This window comes from Labeo rohita, chromosome 25, assembly GCF_022985175.1.
Source record: "Labeo rohita strain BAU-BD-2019 chromosome 25, IGBB_LRoh.1.0, whole genome shotgun sequence".
Lineage (NCBI taxonomy): Eukaryota > Metazoa > Chordata > Actinopteri > Cypriniformes > Cyprinidae > Labeo > Labeo rohita.
This window is the reverse complement of record NC_066893.1, coordinates 23,890,589-23,910,347: the sequence shown is the minus strand read 5'-3', so window position 1 is coordinate 23,910,347 and position 19,759 is coordinate 23,890,589. Positions and strand designations below refer to the sequence as shown.

Sequence of the window (19,759 nt, the reverse complement as noted above, 5' to 3'; positions counted from 1 at the left end):
AATGTGACCGTTATGGAAGTATGCAGAACGTTGACGACTCATGTCAGCATTCTGTTAACGATTCTGTGAACCTCCTATGAAAAGTAAAGTCTGAAAACTTCTCGAACGCTGCTGGTGAACATAAGTCAGAAGCGTCACCTGAAGTTCTTCGGTTTTCCTGCGGAGATGCTTTTATTGGTCTGGGGGTGGATGATACTTCACCGTAATCCACAATATATTGTGTCTTCTCTCAGACATGCTCAGGGTTTTAGTGTGAGAAATTTGAATCTGAGGTGATTATGAGTTTTTTTCTGAGAGCTGAGAAGTTCTTCACTGCTGTTCTTGGAATTCAGGTTATTTGAAAAGACCAAAAAAAAAAGAATATCTTTTTATGACTTGAAATCTGCGTTAGATGCTTCTGTGGATTTGAAATATGCACCTTATTAGTATTCAGTGTATCTATGTGAGTTCTAATGGAGTTCTTGGTTCAGTCTTATTGAATATCAGCTCTATTTTTCCTTAAAAAAGGTTACAATGAGACTATTAATGACATACAGTACCAGTCAAAAGTTTTTGAACAGTAAGATTTTTTCATGTTTTTAAAGTAGTCTTTTCTGCTCACCGAGCCTGCATTTATTTGATCCAAAGTGCTGCAAAAGCAGTCAAATTTAAAATTTAAAATAACTTCTTTCTATTTGAACATATTTTAAAATGTAATTCATTCCTGCGGTTGCAAAGCTGAATTTTTAGCATCATTACTCCAGTCAAATGATCCTTCAGAAATCTTTCTGTTATTGTAATGTTACAAAAGCTTTTTATTTCAGATAAATGCTGATCGTTTTATCTTTCTATACATCAAAGAATCCTGAAACAAATGTACTCAACTGTTTTAAGTATTGATAATGATATATTAATAATTAATAATAATTAATTATTAAGATTATCATGACGGAGGGAGTGCCTCATGTGATCTTACACAACAGATTGTCATTTCTGCTACTAATTTATGGTGTTCTTTGTCTGTTTGATTACATCGTTAATTGATCTTTACCACACATCTCTGCCATATGTACATCAAGCTACTACTACATATATTGTAAAAATGTCAATTTTGTGTAAAGCTGCTTTGCAACGGTATGTATCGTGAAAAGCGCTATACAAATAAATTTGAATTGAATTGAATTGAATTTCAGCAACTAATGTTTACAAATGTTAGTTAGCATCTCACATTACCAGATAATCCGTGCCGAACATCGGGACCGAACGAGGTGCTCAACAAGTGCTCAACAAGACATCAGGCTAAAAATCCTGTAGTGTGAGCCCAGCTTTATAGTATATTTTCAGAGTTTGAGATCGCAGTGAGATCTCTGACATTTGCTCCTTGGCAGAGTTGGAGATCATTTGGTACTGGAGTTGAGATGTATCACTGACAGTTGCTTTTTGGAAATTGTGAGATCATTTGATATTGGATTTGATGAAGTATTTGAGTTTGTATTGAGATCTCTGAAGTTTGAATCTTGGCAAAGTTTGAAATCATTTGGTATTGAATTTGAGATGCATCACTGACAGTTAATTTTTGGAAATGTTGAGATTATTTGGTATTGTATTTGAGATTTGAGTTCACATTGAGATCTCTGATGTTTGCCTCTTGGAATAGTTGGCGATTATTTGTTATTGGAGTTGAGACATGTCACTCACAGTTGCTTTTTGAAAATGTTGATATTATTTGGCATTGGATTTGAAAGTATTTTATTTCGTGTTTATATGGTTGCTTCTTGGCTAAGTTGGAGATCATTTGGTGCTGGATTTGAGACATATTTGAGATCATATGAAGATTTCTGACATTTGCTTGCTTAAGTTTGAGATGATTTGGTATTGAATTTGATGAGACGTGTTTGAGTTCATATTGAGATCTGATATTTGCTTCTTTGGAAAGTTTCAGATTATTATATGTTGGGTTTTATAGGAAGTTTTTGGATTCATATTGAGATGTCTGATGTTTGCTTTTTGGAAGAGTTTAAGATTATTTTGTATTGGATTTAAGACAGTTGCTTCTTGGAGATTTTGAGATTATTTGGCATTGGATTTGATGAAGTATTTGAGTTCATATTAAGATCTCTGACTTTTGCTTGGAAAAGTCAGAGATCATTTGGTACTGGATTTGAGATGCATCACTGACAGTTGCTTTCTGAAAATTAGATTTGTTGAAGTATTTGAGTTAATACTGAGATTTCTAATGTTTGCTTCTTGGCAAAGTTGGAGATCATTTGATATTGGATTTGAGATGTATAACTGAAAGTTAATTTTTTGGGGGGGAATTTTGTGGTTATTTGGTATTGGATTCGATAAAGTATTTGAGTTCACATTGAGATCTCTGTTTGCTTTCTGGAAAAGTTAGAGAAGTTTCGAGATGTATCACTGACAATTAATTTTTGGAAAGTTTGATATCAGTTGGTATTAGATTTTATAAAGTATTTGATTTCGTATTGATATTTCTTATGTTTGCTTCTTGGCTAAGTTGGAGATCATTTCCTACTGGATTTGAGACTTGAGTTCATATTGCAATTTCTGACATTAGCTGCTTAAGCTTGAGATAAATTGGTATTGAAATTGATGAGACGTGTTTGAGTTCATTGGGTTTGATTGGGAGTTTTTGGATTCATATTGAAATCTCTCAATCTTTGATCTTCTGATCTTTGCTTTTTGGAAACGTTTAAGATTATTTTACATTGGATTTAAGACATGTCACTGACAGTTGCTTTTTAGTGATTTTGAGATTATTTGGCATTGGATTTGATGAAGTATTTGAGTTCATATTGAGATCTCTGACATTTGCCTCTTGGCGAAGTTGGAGATCATTTGGTATTTGGTTTGATGGGAAGTTTTTGGGAGCATATTCAAATCTCTTTTTTTTGGCAAAGTTTCAGATACTGTTTAGATCTCATGTGAATAAAATGTGAGATCACAAGGCCTTTTTCTCAGTATAAAAGTCTCATTTGCATTTTTCCTTTCCCATAGACACTTCCTCATCAAACTCCACCCCAATTTAAAGCATCCAAACAGGGAACCGTCGGGATTTGTGGCACAAATTGGGCCTGCGCTGGCCGCGTTCCTCAATGACACCAGATCTCGTTAGAAATCTCCCTGTAAGCTCATTAAACAAAACACCAGCGCTGTGTGACATGCAGTCAATGACTGAGAGAGTGACCAGAGCTTAGCCCGAGGACTCGTTCACGAGTCCCAGACAAACAGATGCCTTGTGAAGCCCTTCTGATTTCTACCGCAATGTCCCGTCTTTTAAGTACAAGGGTCAAAACTCCTGCTGGGTTAAATGGCTTCTATAAGCGCGCGCTTTAAGTGACTAACTAAAAATAACGCCGCGACTCCAGAAGTAATTGCGGTGGAGAGGCTAATGGTGTGGCTAGCCCCCCTGTCGAGCCCAGCGGCAAGACCTTTCTCTCGCTGATAGGTTTTAAGACCTGAGGATTCGATTTCGAGCTCTGACTGAAAGCTGGAGCCAAACATCGGCCTGCTGTTTTCATTCACAACAACGCCGATCGATTTTGTTTACCTCAGTATTAGCTCGCACGTTCACAATCCCAATTTCTTTTCGCTTTCATAAATCCTGCGAATTCTTTCCTCGGCCGGGGTTTTTGTTCCCCAGCCCGAGGGGGGAGTGTGTAGCAGACGGATCCATGAATTCCTCATCGCTAAATCTGTTAGCTGATCAATAATTCAGTCTCGATCCAATCTCACCTGCGTCTCCACGGCCCTCGCCTCAACAAGGCGGGCCGTCCTTGAGCCAAGCACGTGCGGAAGCGCATTAGAGCGTGTTTGTGTCTGCCGCACGCTCCCCTTAGGCACGTTGGCGTATCAAAGGAAGAGATCTCGTTACCAGGTATGGGACATGTGGAGGCGCCAAAACTAACCGACATGATTAGTAGTGCCGGTTGAGGGGGGTCCGGACCCCTGCTGACGGCGATCGTCTCATCTCGTTCCAGCGCCGAGTTGTTTCCTCCAGTGATGACCGCGCAGAGTCACGGTCGCAGGACAAGGGCACGGATACCCCCGCTTCATATCAAGCCGCTGCTGTTCTCTCATCTGCATCCGCACACGTCCAGTGGTTTTATCAAAAGCCAGGCGCGTTTTTTATTTACGTCAAGTGCTCAGACTAAGCTCTGCGAATGTCCTCTGTGTCACTCGGTCTCAAAGACAAGCTCTGAACACAATACTTTATCTTAGCGTTAGCCTCTTTCTGTGTTTCTCTCTTTTCTCTCTCAGAGGCCAATAAAAGAAAGGCTTGAGGCCAAACTGTAGACGGGCCACCCAATATTAACTACACACTCTGAGAGCGAGAGGATAGTCTTTGTACATCATAGGCCTGCTGATTCCATTAGAGACCTCGTACTGAAGATGCCCATGTTTGCTTTAGTTTGCTCAAAATGAGAAAAGTGAAGCTCTTGAATTTTGAAAAGCTTTCTGTATTTATTCATCATGAAAAGAATCACTTTGCAAGTGTTTGGGTTTTTTTTATAAACTGTAATATTTAACAAGTATCAGACTGTTTGTGTTACAAATATGAATAAAACCTTAAAGTGGTCATCGGATGCTAAGTTCACTTTTACATGTTGTTTGAACATTCATGTGTGTTGGCAGTGTGTGTACAAATCTACCCTATAATGATAAAAATCCATGCAGTTGTTTTTAATTAATCTGTAAAAATAATATCGCCTTTTTCAAATCGAGGCATTCTCAGATGCCTGTCGTTGTGGCGTCACACCCACAGAGGCCGCTCCCATGATAGTTGATTGACATGCCGGAGCAGGGATGTAAGTTAGACAAGAATATCTCAGATTGAGTGATTGAGGTGTTGTGTTGCTGGATGTAATAATGAACATAGTGGTCGTCATTTACACCCGACATCTGAGCCCTGAAGATGCAGTGGATTAGGTTTGTTTGTGAAGGGAATGCACCTCCCGATCTACATATATCCGTCTATGTTCGTGCAAATCATTTGTGATCCAGCTTCACTTACAGCAGAAGTGAATATAAGGGTTTTTTAATGAATCTTTGCGATCGCCTTTCCTAATAATGTGCTAGTTAGCAAGTTTAGCGGCTAAACGCGCTAGATGCGGAAGTAAACAATCTCTCCGAGCAGCTCTTCACCCCATAGAGAGAAGAGAGGGGCGGGGCGAGCAGAGCTCATTTGCATTTAAAGAATGGGATGATTCCTGCAGAGCTGATTGTGGCAAGGTAAAAAGGGTGTTGTTTTACACTACCATTGAGAATTTTTAACCAAAGTATATTATAGACTTTTCATTAAGACCCTAAAGAATCATATCAACTTGTGGAAAATAGGCATCCGATGACCCCTTTAATAAATTATATATCAACTGAAAACTTAAAATCTTAAAATTCATCCTTTGAAAACCATTTTAAAATCAGACATCGCATTGCCATGGAAACTGTACATCAAAATCATATTACAAAATGTTTTCGTTCATGAATTATAAAAAATTAACTTTGGATAGTGCATTTTTATGTCTATGTTTAAGATAGGGAGTGACAGTTAAAGGGTTAATGCTCTGTATGCAATTGGTGAAATTATTATTATTTTATAATTAATTTTCTTTTTTTCATAATTAGAAATTTATAATAAAAACATTTATTTCTTTATGTTTTTTTCTTTAATTATTATTATTATTATTATTATTTTTTTCTGTTTAGACCTTTGTCACTTTATATGTACATGCACTGCCCTCCAAAAGTTTGGAAATGCCCTTGAAAAGTGGGGTTTTGGACAATATTGGCATGAATCCATTTTAATTTGTGATCATTTTGCACTGATAAGGGAGAACACAAAAATACGAAAACATATTTTATTACATAAACAGTTTATACAAAAACATACATTTTCGATTGATCAAAATATCCACCATTTGCAGTTATTACAGCTCTGCATAATCTGGGCCTAAATTCATTGTATTCAAAAAATTAATTGGCAATCAATTGTTGAAGCTATTAAGGTGTGCTGACCCAAAAATCTTTTAAAAACCTGGGCCAAGTTTAAACCAGTAAGCTGGCATTATTATGTAATCAAAATGAAAATTATTATTGCTGGTCTTCAATGATAATGTCAACTTACTTTAATGTATTTGCACCAAAAAATTGTGAGAATTTATGCTGATATTGTCCAAAACTACACTTTGCCAGGAGTGTTTCCAAAATATATATGTATTACTCAGATGTATTAACAAACATATTTTTTTTCCTGTTCATACTACAGAAAACTGATTTGAGCTGGATATGCATAATAATTTTGATTTCATGTGATTTGACTTTTTAGTTGACAAAAAAAAAAAAAAAAAAAATGTTTTAGATGCTAAATACTAAATAAAATGTTTTAAAATATGTTTAGAAATTAGATCTGAGCAGTGGCCGAATTTGTATACTTTGAGCATGTGCTGCTCAAAATATTGTTTTCTACTGATAATAATAATATTAATAATAGTATGACATTAGAGAAGGTGTCAAAAGATTTTTAATGTTTTTTCAAACCTGCATTTATTTGATCCAAAGTACAAAAACAAGTAAAATGTTTAAATATTTTTACTATTTAAAATAACTATTTTCTATTTGAATGTATTTTAAAATGTAATTAATTCTTGCGATCAAAACTACATTTTCAGCATCATTACTCCAGTCACATGATCCTTCAGAAATCATTATAATAGGCTGATTTACAGTTCAAGAATCATTTATTATTCTTCTTATTATCAATATTTAAAACAGTTCAGTACATAAATAAAACCTTTTGTAACATTATACACTATACCATTCAAAAGCTTGGAGTCTGTATCATTTTTATTTATTATTTATTTATTTTTTCATAGAAATTAATACTTTTATTTAGCAAGGATGCTTTAAATTGATCAAACTTGGTGATGAAGACATTTCGAATGTTACAAAAGATTTCAGTTTCAGATAAATGCTGTTCTTATGAACTTTCTATTCATCAAAGAAACCTGAAAAGATTCTGTTGGCTGTTTTCACCATAATAATAAACGTTTTTGAGCAAATCAGAATATTAGAATGATTTCTGAAGGATCATGTGACTGGAGTAATGATGCCAAAAATTAGCTTTGAAATCACAGGAATAAATTACATTTTAATATATATTGAAATAGAAAGAAGTTATTTTAAATAGTAAATATATTTCAAAATTTGACTGTTTTTGCTGTACTTTGGATCAAATAAATGCAGGCTTGGTGAGCAGAAGAGACGTCTTTAAAAAGCATTAAAAGTCAGAAACTTTCAACATGGTATTGTGTTTGAATGTGGGGTTGGTTTATGGTACATTAAAGTGTTATTTAGTGTGTTCTTTGTTTGAGAGCACAGCATTTCCTTTACTCGTCACGTCACCTCCGATAAGGACTCTTGGGAGCGGAGACAATTTGTAACAAATTTAACAATTGCTTTTAAAGGACAAGCCGTCGCCTCCAGTTGTCATGACCCATTTGGCACAATAATCAGCGCTTTAATTAACAAAGTCAGTTTGGAATATCAATTAGACCGTTTTTTTGTCAGCGCGTGTGTCCTACTCCTTCCTGAAATAGCGATTTGTGTTGCGTTCCCGACCGGTGATAATTTGTAGCTGTGGGCCAATAAATCAGATTATTTCTCCTCATATTAATGCTGCGAACACGCCTCTCTCGTTTACAACAATATTGCCTCTCTAATGAGAGGTGAGGGTGAAAGCCTGCCTGAATCCCGGCTTGTTTTCCGCTCTCGTTGCATTTGGAATGAATTTCCGCCGTGAGGAACTCTGGGATGAGAGGCACTCGGAATGGCAAACATCTCCGCGAAAACACCTCAACCTGGTCTGGCATCTCTGTCTCTCCTGTCATCCTTGGTACATGTTAGATCTGTTTCACACTGCACCGCCATGACACATGCACGGACATTGTTGCTTAGGAAAACATACTTGTTTTCGTCAGTTATATGTAGGCGCACAGGAATCTGGACCTGGGAGAATTGGAACGGCTGTCATTCAAGAATATCTGCACTTCTTGTTTTGTTTATTAAATATGTTGGATGATTTAATGATGGTTTTAGCTAGTAAAATGTACTCTCAGCGATGCTTAACATATTCTTTAAATCTTAATTAAATCCCAAAGGGTTTAAAATAAAAAGCATGTCAATAATGGATTCTGTTAGAATTTTACCTATTTTCTACACTGATTTTCGAACAAAACGAGCAAAATTCCATGAAAATGATTTGATTATAGTAAAATATGCTAAATGGAACTGGGAGTACTACATTATTGTTCTTAAAAAGCAACTTTATGGAAAATGGATGCATTATGTAAGTCAAGGCATTTCAGTCAGTGGCCAAATTGTTACCTGTAAGTTACAATTCCATTATATGTGGAAAAATTAAGGCCTGCACTCTAAAAAAAAATTGGAGTCTAAACGGGGTAAAAGCATTTGATAAGACATCTCGGCTAACAGCCTTCTTCAGCGTTCTGTGGGTATTTGCAAAATTACATTTAAAAAACATTTAAAATGAAAAGAAAGTCTGAATTGGAGACATGTCACATTCTTTAATGCTTTGTATGCAATTTTTTACATTTATTCTTATATATTATCATTGTAGTGTTTTTCTTTTAATTAGAAAATTGTAATTGAGAAAATATATTCCTATTTTTCTTCATTTTCCTTTTTAAATTTCTTTTTTGAATGTATTTCAGTTCAGACTGCTGTCACTTGCAATGTTTTTTATTATTATTATTAATATATGTGTATATATATATATATATATATATATATATATATATATATATATTTTTTTTTTAATTTTCCATTATTTTATTTTATTATATTATATTATATTATATTATATTATATTATATTATATTATATATACATTTCCTATTTTTTCATATTTTCCTATTTTATTTACTTATATATTTATTTATTTATTTATTTTAAAAAGTATTTATTTTATTTAGTATTATTATTTTTGTATGTACACTTTTATATTACATATTTTCAGTATTTATTTGTATTTCCTATTTTATTTAGTTTTAGTTTTATTATTTGTTGTATTTCCACTATTATATTAATTTTATATTTTTAATTAATCATTTTTATTTTCTGTTTTACCTATTTATAGATCAGATTTATTATTTTTATATTCCCACTGTTATATTAATCTTATATTTCTATCATTTTTGTAATTTTCCACTTCCATGATAATATTAATTGTTTTATTTATTTATAGTTTCTGTTTTGTTTCTGTATATATTTATTTTTGTTGTTTTTATATTTCCACTTTTATGATATATTTTCATTATTAATTTATGCTTCCCGTTCTATTTCTATTATTTTCATATTTTCACTCATGTTATATTAATTATGTTTTCATTATTTTTATTTCCTGTTTAATGTATTTATAAATCTGTTTTATTATTTTTATATTTCCACTGTTATCTTATATTTCTATTATTTGTTTGTAATATTTCCACTTTCATGATAATATTAATTATGTTTTATTTTTTATTTATTTATTATATTTCCCCTTTTGATATATTTTCATTATTAATTTATACTTCCTTTTTTATTTATTTATAATATTATATTTATATTTCCACTTATGTTATATTTACTATGTTTTCATTATTTTTATTTACACTTCCATGATATTTTTAATATATATATATATATATATATATATATATATATATATATATATATATAATAAGGATATAATTATTTTCCATTTTATTTATTTGTATAGTTTTTGTTATTCTTATATTTCCACTTTTGTTATGTTATTATATATACATTTTTATTTTTTTTCTGAATGTATTTCAGTTGAGACTGCTGTTGTTTTTTTTTTTTTTTTTTTAATCATATTCATATTGGCCATCATAGTAGTGACACAAACTTGTGTCACTGATTAGGTTAATTATGAGTCAGTATTATGCATATATTTACACATATATATTTATTGCAAACAAAAATAGGAATGGGTTACAAGTTTGAGTAAAAATTGTCTAAATTGTGCATCTTCACACAAAATATTTTTTATGCTGGTTGAGGTAATTTGCATGCACGTTCTGTAAAGAAACCGGATTGGCTCTTTTAACTAGAAGGCGGGGCTTCAATTCCTGCACTTCACATAATGAACAATCAAAATGTGCCAATCAAAAATCCAATTGTCTTTTGTTTGACTACACATTTCCGTCATGCCATCATTCTGTCTCAGATTTGATATCCAGTGTTTCTGATTTGTTCCTTTGCATTTGAGAGTGATTTTCAGAGCTTCTTTCATGCATTCATGCCTCTCCAGACAGCATCCTTTTCAAGTCTGTCTTTGTGGTTTCGCAACTTCCACAATTTCCAGTGTTGAACGTCAGAGAATGTCTGCATAGAACATTCATCTCTCTTCCTTTAAAAGAGCAAAATAAATCATGTTTTCTGTGCTTCGACTCCTTTAGGTGAATTTTTGGGCAGGTATCAGGCTCACCCTAAACCACCCAAAACCGTGGGAAAGCAGAGAGGAAGCTCTTGTGTTTGCATTATAAATGTTATTACTGTAGAAAGCTGAGTCATTATTAGGCGTCTGTGGATTGAATGTGTTCTGTAGGGGCATAATGATCAAATGCTGATTCATTCGGAGAATTAAGTAGTTGGACGCTCAAGTTAATTATGGCCGGCTGTTAGACGCAGCTGCAGAAATTACAAAACGGATGGTATAATGGCCTTTGTGCTAAAATGAAGATCTCAGGAGGGAAAAATGCTTTTAAATATAAAGTCATTTAAAACAGGTGAAAGGCTGTGATATAAAGAGCACAGTTTAAAGGGTAAATGTGATTTTGCTGGCAAAAATGACTTTAAAACTAATTTCTACCATTATTTAATCAAGCAGGTTGCTCCAAAGTCATGCTGTTGGTTGAGTCTGAAAAAACATTCAGCACAGTCGAACCATCTAAACAAATTAATTGCAATTCCAATTGGTGCCATAATGATTTTCACAAATATTTACATTTAAATGAATTTTGAGGTGGTTCTATGATTTAAAAGCACCTTTTATAGCACACATATCATGTACCATGTTCGCGAATCATTTGATTTAGATTGGAACTTCGCATGTTGCGAATCATTTGATTTAGATCGAAACTTCAGAGCGGCTTGCGAATCATTTGATTCAGTTCGGGACTTCAGATCATGTGCTACAAATCATTTGATTCAAATTGGCACTTCAGATTGTGTATCACGAATCATTTGATTCAGATTGAGACTTCAAATCGTGTATCATGAGTCATTTGATTTAGATCGGGACTTCGCATATTGCGAATCATTTGATTTAGATCGAAACTTCGGAGCGGCTTGCGAATCATTTGATTCAGTTCAGGACTTCAGATCATGTACTACGAATCATTTGATTCAAATTGGGACTTCAGATTGTGTATCATGAATCATTTGATTAAAATTGAGACTTCAAATCGTGTATCACGAATCATTTGATTTAGATCGGGACTTTGCATATCGCGAACTGTTTGATTTAGATCTGCACTTCGGAGCAGGTTCACAAATTATTTGATTCAGATCGAGACTTCGGTGCAGGTTCATGAATCATTTGATTCAGTTCAGGACTTCAGATCACGTATCACAAATAATTTCATTCAAACTGGGACTTCAGATCGTTTATCATGAGTCATTTGATTTAGATCGGGACTTTGGAGCGGGCTTGTGAATCATTTGATTCAGATCAAGAATTTGCTGCAGGTTCACAAGTTTGATTCAGTTTGGAACTTCAGATTGCACATCACAAATCATTTGATTCAAAACGTGACTTTAGATTGTCTATCATAAATCATTTGATTTAGATCAGAACTTCGAAGTGGGTTTGCGAATCACTTAAATCAGATCGAGACTTTGGTGCAAGTTCACGAATCATTTGGTTCAGTTCGGGACTTCAGATCACATATCACAAATCATTTGATTCAAATCAGGACATCAGATCATGTATCATAAATCATTTGATTTGGATCAGGACTTCAGAGCGGGTTCGCAACTCATTTGATTTAGATCGGAACTTCAAAGCGGGTTTGCGAATCATTTGATTCAGATCGAGACTTCGGTGCGGGTTTGCAAATCATTTGATTCAGATCGAGACTACAGATCGTCTATCATAAATCATTTGATTTAGATCAGAACTTTGAAGCGGGTTTGCAAATCACTTGATTTAGATTGAGACTTCGGTGCAGGTTCACGAGTCATTTGATTCAGTTCGGGACTTTAGATCGTGTATCACAAATCATTTGATTTAGATCAGGACTTCGGAGTGGGTTTACCAATCATTTGATTTAGATCAGGACTTCACATTTTGCGAATCATTTGATTCAGATCAAGACTTCGGTGCAGGTTCATGAATCATTTAGTTCAGTTCGGGACTTCAGTACACATATCACGAATCATTTGATTCAAATCGGGACTTTAGATCATCTATCATAAATCATTCGATTTAGATCAGGACTTGTGTTTGCATTATAAATGTTATTACTGTAGAAAGCTGAGTCATTATTAGGCGTCTGTGGATTGAATGTGTTCTGTAGGGGCATAATGATCAAATGCTGATTCATTCGGAGAATTAAATAGTTGGACACTCGAGTTAATCATGGCCGGCTGTTAGACGCAGCTGCAGAAATTACAAAACGGATGGTATAATGGCCTTTGTGCTAAAATGAAGATCTCAGGAGGGAAAAATGGTTTTAAATATAAAGTCATTTAAAACATTTGAAAGGCTGTGATACAAAGAGCACAGTTTAAAGGGTGAATGCGATTTTGCTGGCAAAAATGACTTTAAAACTAATTTCTACCATTATTTAATCAAGCAGTTCGCTCCAAAGTCATGCTGTTGGTTGAGTCTGAATTGGTGCCATAATGGTTTTCACAAATATTTACATTTAAATGAATTTTGAGGTGGTTCTATGATAGCACATTTTTAGCACACATACCATGTACCATGTTTATGAATCATTTAATTTAGATCGGAACTTCGGAGCGGGCTCGCGAATCATTTGATTCAGTTCAGAACTTCAGATCATGTATCATGAATCATTTGATTCAAATTGGGACTTCAGCTCGTGTATTACGAGTCATTTGATTTAGATCGGAACTTTACATATCGTGAATAGTTTGATTTAGATCTGGACTTCGAAGCAGGTTCGCAAATGATTTGATTCAGATCGAGACTTTGGTGCAGGTTCACGATTTATTTGATTCAGTTCGGGACTTCAGATCATGTATCACAAATAATTTAATTCAAATTGGGACTTTAGATCACACATCACGAATCATTTGATTCAAATCAGGACTTCAGATTGTATATCATAAATCATTTGATTTAGAATGGGACTTCGAAGTGGGTTTGCGAATCACTTAAATCAGATCTAGACTTTGGTGCAAATTCACAAATCATTTGGTTCGGTTTGGGAATTCAGATCACATATCACGAATCATTTGATTCAAATCAGGACTTCAGATTGTCTATCATAAATAATTTGATTTAGATCGGGACTTCAGAGTGGGTTCGCAAATCATTTGATTTAGATCGGAACTTTTGAAGTGGGTTTGCGAATCATTTGATTCAGATTGAGACTTCGGTGCAGGTTCACGAGTCATTTGATTCAGTTCAGAACTTCAGATCTCATATCAGGAATCATTTGATTCAAATCGGGACTTCAGATCGGGTTCGCAAATCATTTGATTTAGATCTGAACTTTGCATTTTGCGAATCATTTGATTTAGACCGTAACTTTGGAGTGGGTTTGCGAATCATTTGATTCAGATTGAGACTTCAGTGCAGGTTCATGAATCATTTGGTTCAATTCGAGACTTCAGTACACATATCACAAATCATTTGATTTAGATCGGAACTTCAGATTGTCTGTCATAAATCATTTGATTTAGAATGGGACTTCGAAGTGGGTTTGCGAATCACTTAAATCAGATCTAGACTTTGGTGCAAATTCACAAATCATTTGGTTGAGTTTGGGACTTCAGATCACATATCACGAATCATTTGATTCAGATTGAGACTTCGGTGCAGGTTCACGAGTCATTTGATTCAGTTCAGAACTTCAGATCACATATCAGGAATCATTTGATTCAAATCGGGACATCAGATCGGGTTCGCAAATCATTTGATTTAGACCGGAACTTTGGAGTGGGTTCGCGAATCATTTGATTCAGATCGAGACTTCAGTGCAGGTTCATGAATCATTTGGCTCAGTTCGGGACTTCAGTACACATATCACGAATCATTTGATTCAAATCGGGACTTTAGAACGTCTATCATAAATCATTTGATTTAGATCGGGACGTCAGAGCGGGTTTGCGAATCATTTGATTTAGATCCGAACTTTGCATATCAGGAATCATTTGATTTAGATCGAAACTTCGGAGCAGGTTTGCAAATCACTTTATTAAGATCGAGACTTCGGTGCAGGTTCACGAGTCATTTGATTCAGTTCGGATCTTCAGATCACATATCACGAATCACTTCGTTCAAATCGGGACTTCAGATTGTGTATCACAAATCATTTAATTTAGATCCAGATTTTGGAGCGGGTTCACGAATCATTTTATGTAGATCTGAACATCGCATTTTGCGAATTGTGTGATTAAGATCGAAACTTCAGAGCAGTTTTGTTAATCATTTGAGTCAGATTGAGACGTCAGCGTGTATCGCAAATCATTTGTTTTTAGAGTGGTTTTGCAAGAAATTTTTTTCAGAATTTTTTTTTTTTTTACATTTTATTAAACAGTAGAAAAAATTGTACTATTAAGGCAAGACAGTTACAGGTCCCCCGTGGTTTTAATTTAAAAGTGAAGTCAAAATCAAAAAAGTAGTGCTTGAAAGGTCCTTGAAAGTCCTGAAATTTCATTTTACATCTGTACAAACCCTGTTTTTAATATTTGTTAAATATTTTTTATGACTGAAGGTGAGCATCACTGATACTAATATTACTAATACCAATATTACTGAGTTTTCCCAAACATCTCCTATTGGTTGAACAAACAGATAGCTCTGCCCTCAACTCACATGATTGGGTATGTCAGAGCAATGTTTTTAAAGGCGCCCCAGTGTTTACACACCTCAAGAAGCACTCAGCCGTAGTTGTTTCTATACGTTTAAATGGTATTTCAATATTTTAAAAAAGCCACACTTTGCCTTTAACTCATTCTGATGCCACTGCAAAACCTGAAGCAGCTCTGAGCCGAGCAGATCTTTACCTGTTTGTCTCCAGACGCAGAAGTACGTGTTTGCTGTACTGGGATTACATGCCATCAGTCATAGCAACATTTCGACAGGCTGCCAGCGACGTCCGCTGCCACCTGCCACCAAGTTAAAACTTCCAAATCCCTCTAAAGAAAAGCGTGAGTACAATGTATTTAGCTTGTGCAGAAATTATTTCAGTCAGGACAAGAATCACTTTTCCAGACGCCTGGGCGCTGAACCATGTCGACAGGCCCTGACATTTCTATATGTGTTTGTAATACCGTCAACAGGATTAAAGTACTGCTTTTTTTTCTGCCGCGTTGCATGTAACACAGAGTATGTGACGCGAGCGCTTGCGTTTTAATTAACGAAGCCCGGCTTTAGACAGCTTTGTTGATTATAACGGGTTTAGCACCTCGAAAGGTTTCCTTTAGAATGTTAGAACAAAGTTTTAACAGATGCTTCTGAATATTTGTGACTTGTTATGTTTATCAGATGTTTATTATGCATGTATGGTGCTTAAAATAGAAGCTGATGCTTTCCAGATGTTGTGCTCCCTAATAGATGCTTTTTAATCAGGATTTTTGTCTTGTTTTTCCAAGTCAAAATATGTTGATGATTAAGTTGAGAAGTGAAACTGCAGAAGATAAGTGTTGTTTTAAGCTCAAAAGTTTTTATGTTTTTTACTGGGAAACAAAAAGAAAATACTGATTAAAAAGATTGTTTTTGTGGTTTGTGGTACTTGGATTTGTTTGTATATGTATGTGATGGATACAAGCTCAATTTGATCATATTTTTGACATGAATGTCTCACAGAGAACACTCAGAACTGAAATTTTCATGGCCGTTCAAGATAAAGCGTTATTTTTATGCCATTAGTGACATCCAGTGGAATGTACCCTTTGCTAATCCCCACCTTAAAAATGTTACTGACCAATCCTAACTTAGCAACTGTTTCCATCCACAATGAGTCAAGCTTTTCAGTATTTTCTAATGCAAGTCTAGAGAGGATATTTGTGTTTGGACTGTTTTGTTATTTTATTATTTTTATATGTTCACTTTGATATTATATATTTTCATGATTAATTTGTATTTCCTATCTTATTTATTTATTTTTTATTAGTTATTTTCCACTATTATTATGTTATGTTATGTTATGTTATGTTATTAATTTTTTAATACTTTAATATTTCCACTTCCGTGATTATAATAATAATGTTTTATTATTTATTTATATTTCCTGTTTTTTTTTATTTATATATTTATTTTATTTTATTTTTTGCATTTTCACTTTTATATTATATGTTTTCATGATTCATTTATATTTCCTATTTTATTTAGTTTTTTTATTTGTGATATTTCCACTATTATAGTAATCTTATATTTTATTATAAATTTTAAATTTCCCATCTTACTTATTTATAGATCAGAATAATTATTTTTAATTTCCACTGTTTTATTAATCTTATATTTCTATAATTTTAAAAAAATATTTCCACTTCCATGATTATATTAATGTTTTATTATTTATTTATATTTTCTATTTTGATTTATATATTTATTTAATGATTTTTTATTTAATTTTTAAAATATATTTTCACTTTTAAATTATATATTTTCATTATAAATTATGTTTATTATTTCTTATATTTCCACTAGTATATAGTATATTAATCTTATTTATAGATATTATTTATTATTTTTGTATTTCCACTGTTTTATTAATCTTATATTTCTTTTTTTTTTTTTAGATATTTTATGTTTTTAAATATTTCCAGTTCCATGATTTATTTATTTGTTTGTTTGTTTGTTTCCTATTTTATTTACATTTATTTTATTTATATATTTCCACTTTTATTATATATTTTCATTATTAATTTATATTTCCTATTTCATTAATTTATATATATAATTTTTTATATTTCCATCATTATATATTTTTATATATATTCATCAAGTTTTTTTCCTATTATACTTATTTATAGATCTGTTTATTATTTTTTATTTGTTTGTTTCGTGTGTGTGTGTGTGTGTGTGTGTGTGTATATATATATATATATATATACAATTGTTATAATCTTTTATTTCTGTTATTTTTTTATATTTATTTATATAGTTATTTTATTATTCGTATATCTCCACTTGTTATAATTTTCATTAATAATTTATGTTTCCTTTTTAATTTATTTATACATTTTATTATTATTTATATTTTTATTACTGTTTATTATTTACATATTTATAATTTTATATTTATTATTTCATTAATTAATATATTGATATTATTTTATTTATAGTTTTTTTTTTCCCTTTTCCAAATTTTTACATAAATCTTGAGAAGTTCATATTGTAGCTCAAACTAATATGTCATCATAGTCGTCAATCATCTGGAGTTCATTCCTATGGTTTGCTCTGTAATTAGCAGCGGTTACCAAGGGGGCGGGGTTTCGCAAATGTTCATTTGATTAAGAATAATTGTTTCCAACAGGATTTCCAAACATTCATCAATCAAGGTGTGATGAAGTTCATCACATGCCTGCAGTTTCTTGTTGATTGTAACACAGTCAGTCTGGTTTTGCGGCCTCACGTCAGGTTGCATCACCCTCATTGTAGCTGGATTGTAAGCGTGACCTCCACAAATGATTTCCCCAGCAGGACCGCTGTCTCTAGAGGTGCTGCCCCATTACCTGAGGGTATCCGTGAGCTTTCCGGACAGACGATTAGTGGCATTAGTCTCGTGGCACGGCGGATCTTTCACGGGCTCAGGGATATCAGAGTAGTTTCCTGCACGGCTTAATGAGGTGTGCGTTTCTGCGTTTGTGTGTGTGTATGTGTGTTTGGACTCTTCATAATGCATTACATTTCTGACATTAAAAATGAATGCTGGCTCTTTATCTCTCTGGTAATATCACGCCGTGAGAGGATGTTGTGTAAACCAGACGCCACACATTGAATTTATTATGGACCTTTCCTCAACAGCCACAAAAATACATACAAAATGAGATATTTGAGATCAGCGCCACATGATTTTCAGTTTTAGGTCGTTGTTTTGTGTGTGTGGCTCAACCTCAGTTTGTGAGCTATCCATACTTTATAGTATTAGGATTAGTGCTTTCCAAATCATGGCCAGATTGCATATTATTTCCATGCTTTCTGGACTAGAATTACTGGGGCTTAAATGTAATATTAATATTTTTTCATTCTTTTAATGATATTCATCTATTTTTTTGTATTTGCTCTGAAAAAATGCTTAGAAGAGTGATTTTTGTTACACGATGCAAGAAATAAAATGTAGTAATGTAAAAGTCATTTTCCCAGTTTTTTTTTTTCACATTTTCCACTACATGAACAGAAGGATGCTATTTATTAATATTATGATAATAATAATAATGTTTATTTATGGTTGTGCACCGTAATAAACAACAGTATACCTAAAATATTGTTTAATTATGAAGCTATATAGCAATTATTTATTTACCCTTTATGATTTTTTTATTTTATTGTTTCTATATTATTTTTTTATTGTAATTTATGTTTATTGGATATGAATCTGACAAGCACAGTACATACTTTTAATACTATTGATTAAATCAGTATTTTTTAACTCATTTAAATTTTTGAAATCAAAAAAATGCTCAAGAATGATTTTTTTTGTTACATGCAAGAAGTAAAACCGTAAAATTATATTGTAATTGTTTTCCAAACCAAAATTTAATTGTAAAATTTTAATTCCAAATAAACAGATGGTATTTATTAATATCATGATATTAAATTATATTATTTATTTATTTATTCATTAATTTTAGTATTTTATTTGTATTTATTTTATTAGTAATTGTACATTTTATTAAGTTTATTATTTAATCTGTTTATTTATTACTTTTTATCTGTTATTAGATATTATTATTATTATTATTATTATTATTATTATTATGCAACATTGTGAAGCTTTATAGTATTAATTAATTAAATAATTAATTAATTTATGTGGAGTTTTATTTTGTGATATTGTTTTGTTAATTGTTAATGTTATTATTTTTTATTATTTAATTTTATTATTTTTATGTTATGTAGTATTATTATTATTATTATTATTATTATTAGTTACATTATTTTTATTTACTTCTGCATGCTGTAATAAACAGTAATATTTGCTTACATTTTTTTATACAACATTGTGAAGCTGTATAGTATGTATTTATTTATTTATTTATTTATTATTTTATTTGGATTCATTTTATTATTAATTTTTAAATTTATCATTTTTTAATCTGTTGTTGTTGTTGTTGTTGTTGTTATATATATATTTTTTATTTCTGTGTGCAGTAATAAACAGTGATATTAATTTGTTAGTGCAACATTGTGAAACTATGTAGCATTTTATTTTGATTTATTTAATTGTTAATTTTTTTTATTGTACTATTTTTTTTTTTTTTGTTATTAGATATATTTTATTATTAATTATCTATTTATTATTTCATTGTATTT

At 32.3% G+C, this 19,759-nt stretch overlaps 1 protein-coding gene across 2 annotated transcripts in view; it reads left to right on the top strand.

The window, feature by feature from the left end:
• Positions 1 to 19,759, top strand: part of plxnb2b (plexin b2b) — a 255,909-nt gene that overhangs the window by 17,601 nt on the left and 218,549 nt on the right. The window contains exon 2 of one of the 2 annotated variants that reach the window (XM_051099101.1): positions 15,300 to 15,429. The exons of the other annotated variant lie outside the window; for it this stretch is intronic. The gene's annotated coding sequence lies outside the window, so the exon portion shown is untranslated. The remainder of the gene's footprint in view (positions 1 to 15,299; positions 15,430 to 19,759) is intronic. 2 annotated transcript variants of the gene reach the window in all.